Source organism: Amblyraja radiata, chromosome 25, assembly GCF_010909765.2.
Source record: "Amblyraja radiata isolate CabotCenter1 chromosome 25, sAmbRad1.1.pri, whole genome shotgun sequence".
Classification (NCBI taxonomy): domain Eukaryota; kingdom Metazoa; phylum Chordata; class Chondrichthyes; order Rajiformes; family Rajidae; genus Amblyraja; species Amblyraja radiata.
This window is the reverse complement of record NC_045980.1, coordinates 20261574-20270291: the sequence shown is the minus strand read 5'-3', so window position 1 is coordinate 20270291 and position 8718 is coordinate 20261574.

The window sequence follows — 8718 nt, the reverse complement described above, 5'->3', positions numbered from 1 at the left end:
TTCAAGAGCAAAGTGTAAGATAAATGACCTTGGTGACCTTGCCTGCTGGCTCCGTGGGTATAGATCCACACTGAATAAAGCCGCTGCAATCCTCTTGAGAAGATGTTTTGTAATTAAAAAAAAAAATTGCTTTAAATATCTCCTGGCCACCAGAGTGTTGAGGCACAAGGGAGGCGAGGAGAGGATAAAGCGGAGAGGTTGGAGTGGTGGGGGAGGAGAGGGGGGTGGGGATTTGCAGAGAAGAGGAGTGATCTTTACAAAATGTAAATGGTCCACCTCAATGGTGAGAATATACATCTATAAACCTCACTCATACAGTGGGAAGGCAGATGAAATGCCTTCTCGTAACTTAACAAAGGTGTCCAAACTATGAGGACCTTTGTCAGAAGGGGAGCCCTTCCAAAGTAGGAAAGCTCAGTCATGCCAGATATGACAAGATATGACAAGACCATTGGAGGAGAGACTGGAGAGTATGAGTATTCTGGGGCTGTGTCCTGTAGAGTTTGGAAAGATTAAAGGATACCTTCCTCTCCTCGCTCCCATGTGGCAGAAGATACAGAAGCTTGAACGTGTGCACAACCAGACTCAGGAACAGCTTCTTCCCCTCTGTGATCAGACTTCTGAACGGTCCTTCCATAAACTAGGGTACTGCCCGATTCACCTCTACCCTATTGTGGACATTGTGGACTTTGTCTCGGGGGCTGGTGCACTACAATGCTGAAAACTATATTCTGCATCCTGTATCTTCCCCTTTGCTCTACCCATACCTGAGTTTGACTTGATCGTAATGATGAATAGTACCATCTGTTTGGATAAATGTTTTTCGCTGTACCTCGGTGCATGTGACAATAATAAGGCTGAACTTAAACCTCTGCAAAATGTACAATGTGCTTTCAGTGATGACAGGCTGGATACAGGAAGAATTGTCCTCTAGTCTGGGACCAATTTCACATAAAAAGGCTAAGCCATTCCTGACAAAGATGATGAGAAATGTTTTAACACATAGGGTGGCGAACTGTGGAGTATATTTTCCACCTTAAGGATTATGGAAGTTCTCTTGCTGTGTTCGTTCACACTTCCCAGTATTGTGATGTGCAAACTTGGGGAAAGGGGTCCCGATCCGAAGCGGCACCTATCTGTGTTCTCCACTTCTCTTGTTGCGATTTGCAACCTAGAGGATCAAGTTTATCACTGACTTTCATAAACTGTATTTCTGATTAGTTTAGAGAAGCGTAAACAGGCCCTGTTGGCCCACCGAGTCCGCGCCGACCAGCGATCCCCGCACACTAACACTATCCTGCACACACTGGGGACAATTACCAAGCCAATTAACCTACAAACCTGTGCATCTTTGGAGTGTGGGAGAAAGGCAGAGGACCCAAAGAAAACCCATGCAGGTCACAGGTAGAGCATACAATCTCCATGCACACAGCGCCTGTAGTCAGTGTTGAACCCGGGTCAATGGCTGTGTAAGGCAGCAACTCTACCGCTGCACCACCATGCTGCCCTTCTTTATTTCTTTGCCGTATTTCTTTATGAGCCTCACATGAAGAACTTTATCAACCACTTTAAATAAACAAGGGATGAATTTTAACCATAAATCTTGACTGGATCAAACCGATCACCTGACTTCTACTTCACCTCAGTTATTTTCCCCGCCTGCGTTAAGTTAAACTTGCTCAGCAAACATTGCTTATCTCTTACCTTTGGTAATCCATTCTTTGCCAATCATTTGTAGGATTCACTCTTTGGCCCATGCTTTGATTCCTCTTGAAACACATTTGCTTATTTAATATGGTTCTTTAAAGCTTCTTAACTGCCGTGGCCCAAGTCTCATAGTTTTTTTTCTTTTTTTAAGTGGATTATGCCTCATTCCCCCCTCATGAATGAAAAGATTAAACACACTCCATTTTTCGGCTTGGACTTCTATTATTAAGCTGGGATTCCTGATGGATGTCAACCATTCCGACTCAATGCTTTGTGTGTGGATGTCTAACTTCTTGACCTCCTACAGTCCACAACTTCTTCCACACTAAGCACTGTTTACAAAGCAAGTCGCTGACTACTTTGGCTTCCAGTTTAGTTTAGTATAATTTAGAGATTCAGTGCCAAAGCAAGCTCTTCGGCCCAGCCAAATCCGCGTCGACCAGCGATCCCCATGCACCATTCACTATCCTTATCCTACACACTAGGGACAATTTGTAATATTTATCAAAGCCAATTAACCCACAAACCTGCACGTCTTTGGAATGTAGGAGGAAACCGGAGCACCCGGGGAAAACCTACGCATCCACAGCGAGAACGTGCAAACTCCATACAAACAGCGCCCGTGGTCAGGATCGAGCCCGAGACTCTGCCGCTGTGAGGCAGAAGCTCTACCGCTGTGCCACTGTGCCACCCTACTTATTGTCCGACAGGGCAAAGAAAGCACTATGGGCTCCCGCTAATAAAGGGGACACATGAGTCTGCTGATGTGAGAATCTGAAGCAAAACAAAGTTCTGGAGCAACTCAGCGGGTCAGGCAGCATCTGTGGAGGGAATGGATGGATGATGTTTCGGGTTAGGACTCCTCTTCAGACTGAATGTAAATAACAGCTCTCCCTGTCTATCACTCCCCTGGCTGCTGGACAAAACCACTCTACAATTTAAAATATCCAGCAAGATGAGGAAGGAAAAATATCTTCGTCAGCATGAAGGTTCTGCTACCACAGCCACTGTGGAGCAGACAAAATGTGTAGGAAGGAACTGCAGATGCTGGTCTATACCACAGGTAGACACAAAAAGCTGGAGCATCTCAGTGGGCCAGGCAGCATCTCTGGAGAAAAAGAATAGGTGATGTTTCGGGTTGGGACCCTTCCTCTGACTGAAAGTAGAGGTGGGGAGGAAATAAAGTGGAGGTGATAAAAGGCAAATCAGGGCCGGCAACAGGTAACCTCAGGAAGGGTGGAACCCATAATAGCCCATTGCTGGCTGGGGAAGATGTGATAACAAGAGAGATACAAGGATGCGGTCATTGTAGGATGACTAGGATGCATTTTATAACGCACTGGGAGTTGTTCAGATCAGAGTTTGGGACAAGTTGTGAACCAACTTGCTGAGTTTAGACGAACTCCATCCCACTTTGTCCAGTGCCAGAAATGAACTTGCATGAAAAGTTTACGAAGGACCTTGTCAACACTAAGTGGTCGGGCAAACATAAAGTGTGAGAACAAAGGGACTCTCTACATTTAATAAGGGGCACAAGGAACTGCAGATGCTGGAACCCTGAGCAAAACACAAAGTGCTGGAGGAACTCAGTGGGTCAGACAGCATCTGTGGAGGGAATACTCAGCTGGCGTTTCATGTTGGGAGCTTTAAGATGTAAAAGGGTTTGGTGCCACAGTTTCACATGGTACTAGAATGAGCTGAAGTTCAGACGTTCTGAATTGTGTTGACTATCCTGCTAAAACATACATGGGAGTGAATGCCCTCTCAACCCTCTCTCATCTCTATCCTGTAATGCTGTTGGAACCCATTCTCCTCCACTTCCTGCCCTCCGCTGATCCCGTTCACTTGCACCACCTTGATGCCAAACACTCTCCTTGTGGACCAAGTCTTCTCATGCGCCTGCCCAATTACCTCCAGTTTTCCCTCATTTCGTTCTTCCCTTCTTTACATGGATAGAAAAGGTTTAGAGGGATAAGGGCAGGTGGGACTGGTGTAGATGGGGCATCTTAGTTGGCATGGGAATGTTGGGATGAGGGGCCTGTTTCCGTGCCCTATGACTCCTGATTACATACTGATCAGCCATACTTCCATGAGGTTCCACTCCTGTGTGTTGGTTTAGTTTGACGTAATTCTCCTGACAGGGCTTGTTGGCCCCTTCCCTCCGCAGATTGAGTTTCCAGGGTTTATTTATCTGTCTTTAGCTGGAATTTCTTAAGTGCAACATTGCGCGTGTTGTGACAGGTTCAGAATAATTATTTTTCAAGTGTCATTAAAAAGGAACACAGGGTCCCACAAGGGTAAAGCAGGGACTGGAAGTCCATAACTCTACAGAGAAACTACCTGCCCCTGCAAAAGATGCCCATTTTGATTTCCTGTGCAGACAAAGCACCACCACACCATCCTGTGTCTTTAACACAGACGACTTCTGGGATGCGCCTTGGAGTCGAAAGACTGTTGGGCTGAGAGCGGGGGGCCGCCTAGAATGGAGACGGATCTGGTGTGGGGGTGTGGGAGCTGAACAGAGGGACCTGGCATGAGGGGGTGGGGTGGGGCGGGGGGGGCGGGGGGGGGGGGGGGTGTTGGTGTGGGCACCAAGTACAAAGAAGGACCCGGTGGGAGGCCCTGTGGCTCAGCATGCCTGGTTTGCCGCTAAGAGATAAGTCTGTACTAAGAACCGTTGAAACTTGGCAGTGCCAGGAATGTGGCGACTCTTTGTGTACTGCCTGGGTGAAGTCTGCTGTATGTCTACAGATTTACTCTGTACCCGGGTACATGTGACAATAAAGTAAAATTTCCAGCATCTGCAGTTCTTTCTTAAACATAAAGTATCATTGAATCATTGATCACTTTGGTGGAGGTTGCTTTCCTGCCTCCCCTTGATGATACCTCCAGCGACCCCCTCCATCAAGCCCTTTGCTGGTGGTCACTGCCCACCCGTCCTGACAGTAACGCATCCCCATGTGATCCGTGACACGAGCGTTGCTGTAAGAGGGAAGGTGGTTTTACCATTAGTGTTGATGCTGAACACAAGGTTGTTGGTCAGGGAGTTCAACAGTAAAATGTCTCTATTTCTTCAGGTTAAAGTGAGAATTCGTTCAGCCGCAAGATCAAGGGGAAGAAAACAAAATCAATACCTTATTATCCATCAGCTGTGATGTGCCTGTTTTTTTCTCCCTCGGGCAAACAATGAATGTTATTGTGTGTGTGTGTATGTCTGTGTGTGTGTGTGTCTGTCTGTGTGTGTCTGACTGTCTGTGTGTCCGCCTGTGTCTGTCTGTCCGTATCTGTCTGTGTGTTTTTTGTCTGTGCCTGTGTGTGTGTGTGTGTGTCTGAGCGTGTGCATCTGTGTGTGTGCCTGTGTGTGTGTCTGCATGTGCGTGTGCCTGTGTGTTTTTATGTGAATGTATGTGAATCTATACATACACACACTCAGCAAAAAACAAAGTGCTGGAGGAACTCAGAAGTGGGCCGAAGGGCATGTTTCCACACTGTATCTCTAAACTGAACTAAATGTGAAATCCACTCCTGTTATTAGAACAGATCTGAATGTAAGATCTCATGAAAGAATTAGTCTAGGTTTAGGTTTATTATTGCTATTTTAAATGCTATTCAGTCAGATCAGATAATGCTGTACATAAATATACTTAAGCCAAACGCATGTATAATGGGTAGAGCAAAGGAGAAGATACAGGGTACAGAATATAGTTCATAGTATTGTAGCGCATCAGTTCCATAGACAAAGTCCAATGACTGCAATGGGGAAGAGGTGAATCAGACAGTATCCTGGCTTATGGAAGGACCGTTCAGAAGCCTGATACCAGTGGGAAAGAAGCTGTTCCTGAGTCTGGTGGTGCACACTTTCAACCATCTGCATCTTCAGCCTGATGGGAGTGGAGAGAAGAAGCAATGATCGGGGTGGGGGAAAGGTCTTTGGTTATGTTCACAGCGTGAAGTGCAGATGGAATCACTGGTGGGGAGTCTGGTCTGTGTGATGGACTGGTCTACGTCCACAACTCTGCAATTTCTTGCGGCCTTGGGCAGAGCTGTTCCCAAACCAAGCTGTGATGGAACCCAACAGTGTACGTTCTATGCTTTGGAAGAATCATTGGAGACATGTCAAATGTCCTCAGTTTCCTGTTGAAGCAGAGTCATTGATGTGCCTTCTTGACTTTTGCTTCAATGTTGCTGATCCTTGATAGATCATAGTAATGTTAGAGCCAAGAAACTCGGAAAGAAGGCCTCTCCATTTGCTATTCTGAGTTGTTTCTTGTACTCCGGGACTTTATACATTAGAGATACAGCGTGGAAACAGACCATTCGGCCCATCGAATCCGTGCCGACCAGTGATCACCCATACACACTAGCACGATCCTACACACTAGGGACAATTCTACAATTTTAATTATGCCAATTAACCTACAAGCCTGTGCATCTTTGGAGTGTGGGAGGAAACCAGAGCACCCGGAGAAAACCCACGCTGTCACAGGGAGAACGCGCAAACTCCGTACAGACAACACCAATAGTCAGGATCGAACCCTGGTCTCTGGCGCAGTAAGACAGCATCTCTATTGCTGCATCACTGTACCACCCTGGTGTGTTGTATCAGTGCAGTCTTTCCTATACACAGCTATCCTCTCTTCCAAGCAGCGAGCTGGGACCACTTCACTCAAGACTGGAATTTCAAACCGAACGTTACGGGTCGGCTTTGATTATTTTCTGCTTTCTTCCTCTGGTCTTCCTCGACAATATTTTCTCGCCAAGATCAGCTGTAGTCAGGATCGAACACGGGTCTCTGACGCTGTAAGGCGGCAACTCTACTGCTGCGCCACCGTGCCGCCTACTAAGTGAGGGGGAAATAAGGTAAAAGTGGAATGAACTGAAGAAGTTGGATGCGCATTGAGTGAATAATCAGGTCTATGAAACTTGCAGACGCAGCAGGCCGTTAAATTAAAGAGATTGAGCAACATATGTCTGTGTGGTTAATTGGCTTAATTGCTTTTACTTGGACTATTAACACACTTGATCCAACCCAGCGATCATGATACTGCCGTTAGTGTTGCTTACTCTAATCAACGGCACACGGCAGCTACTGTTACAGTGAAATTTCCAATTGCAAAATTAACTTATAAATATTAATTGTAATCAGATAGCAATTAAAGCCAAAGGGTTATTAAAAATGAATAACTTGGGTGGTTGAAATTTTGTGTGGGTGCAATGGAAAGTTTTCTTGTTCAGACTGTGTCTTTTGAATGTAAGCTAATAGCTCTGTGTTATTTTTGGATCTGGTACAAATTAGATGTAGTGGGAAATGCTATCTGGCGCACCTAATTACTTGCTAGCCAAACTAAAAGATTTTATTTGACCTTGTAAATCAGAGACAACTAGGTAAAGCCGCGGCAACCAAGGATTCATCGACTTCTGGCAAACCGCAGTCTTTTCTTACCCCCACTTTTTCTTTTCTTGGAGGGCAGGAGCTAACTTTGCGCAATGAACAGATGATATGAAATTCGGAGAGATCATGCCACTGTGATCAATACTTTATGTATCCGTGGATGGGAATGTCATTGAGGGGCAACACAAGGCGGTGGATGTATGGAACGAGCTGCCAGTATAGGTTGTTGAGGCAGGCACTACAACATTTAAAAGACACTTGGGTAGGTACATGGACAGGAGGGATATGGTCCAAATGGGACTAGTGCGGACAGGCATCTTGCTCGGCACGGACACGTTGGGCCGAAGGGCCTGCTTCATTACTACATGAACCTACGATTCTAAATGAATTGCCAAACTATGATTACATGCTGCGTCATATTTCCCATCATAGCCAAGTATATGACCAGGAATGTCCCTGGGTTCCTGGCAATAACGTTACCATGGCAAAGGCTCCAAGGGACTGCAATTGATAATGGGAAAATCAATCTAACTCGCCACCCTTGTAATGCTGATATATTTCAAACCCCCCCTCCCCATTTCAACGCTCATCGATATACCTATCACTCCACTGGAAAACAATCACACTTTCGGAAGCTGTCATCTGTACTCCTCAGATCTGAGCTGGAATCAAAATCTTGACCTCGAAGCTCTGGTGCCACAATGGTGCAGCAGTAGAGCTGCTGCCTTCCTGCACCAGTGACCTGGGTTTGATCCTGAGCTTGGGCACTGTCTGTATGGCGTTTGTGCATTCTCCCTGTGACCACGTGGGTTTTCTCCGGGCGCTCCTGTTTCCTCCTACACTCCAAAGACCTGCAGGTTTGTGGGTTAATTGGCTTCTGTAAATTGTCCCGAGTGTGTGTAGGGTGGAACTAGTGAATGGGCGACTACTGGTCTGCGCGAACTTGGTGGGCCGAAGGGCTCCGTATATCTAAACTAAACTAAACTGAACTAAACTAAACTAAACTGAACTAAACTCAGTGCATCTCCAGCATCCTGCCCACCAACACTGCAACCAACACTGACCTTGGCCACTTGGGCTGGGAAGTTCCACCTCACCATGGGTACAACAGCATGAGAAATCCAGGAGATTGAAAGGGAGCAATCAGAGGGGTGGGGTTGGGTGTTTAGAGATGAGAGTCAAGGTGTGGGTTTTATTGAGGGTGTCACAGGAAGAGCAAGGCGGTCCCACCTTGAATTTACAAACATCATTCACCATTATCGAAAACAACATCCCACAACACTTTACAGGCCACACTGCTGTAAGAAGATGCAAGGGCAGATGATCAAATGGTTTGAAAGAGACATGGGTTTTAAAGAGCATCTTGAAGGAAGAAACACAGGCAGAAAGGTTGAGTGGTTTAAGGATGGAGGTCCCTGGTCCGCAGATAATTTATTTTAGAGATACAGCGTGGAATCGAGCCCTACAGCTTATCAAGTTCGCGACGACCAGCAGTTACCCGCACACGAGTTCTGTCCTACGCACTAGGGACAATGCACAGAAGCCAATTAACCTACAAACCTGCATGTCTTTGGGATGTGGGAGGATTTTCACCCAGAGAAAAACCACACGGTCACAAG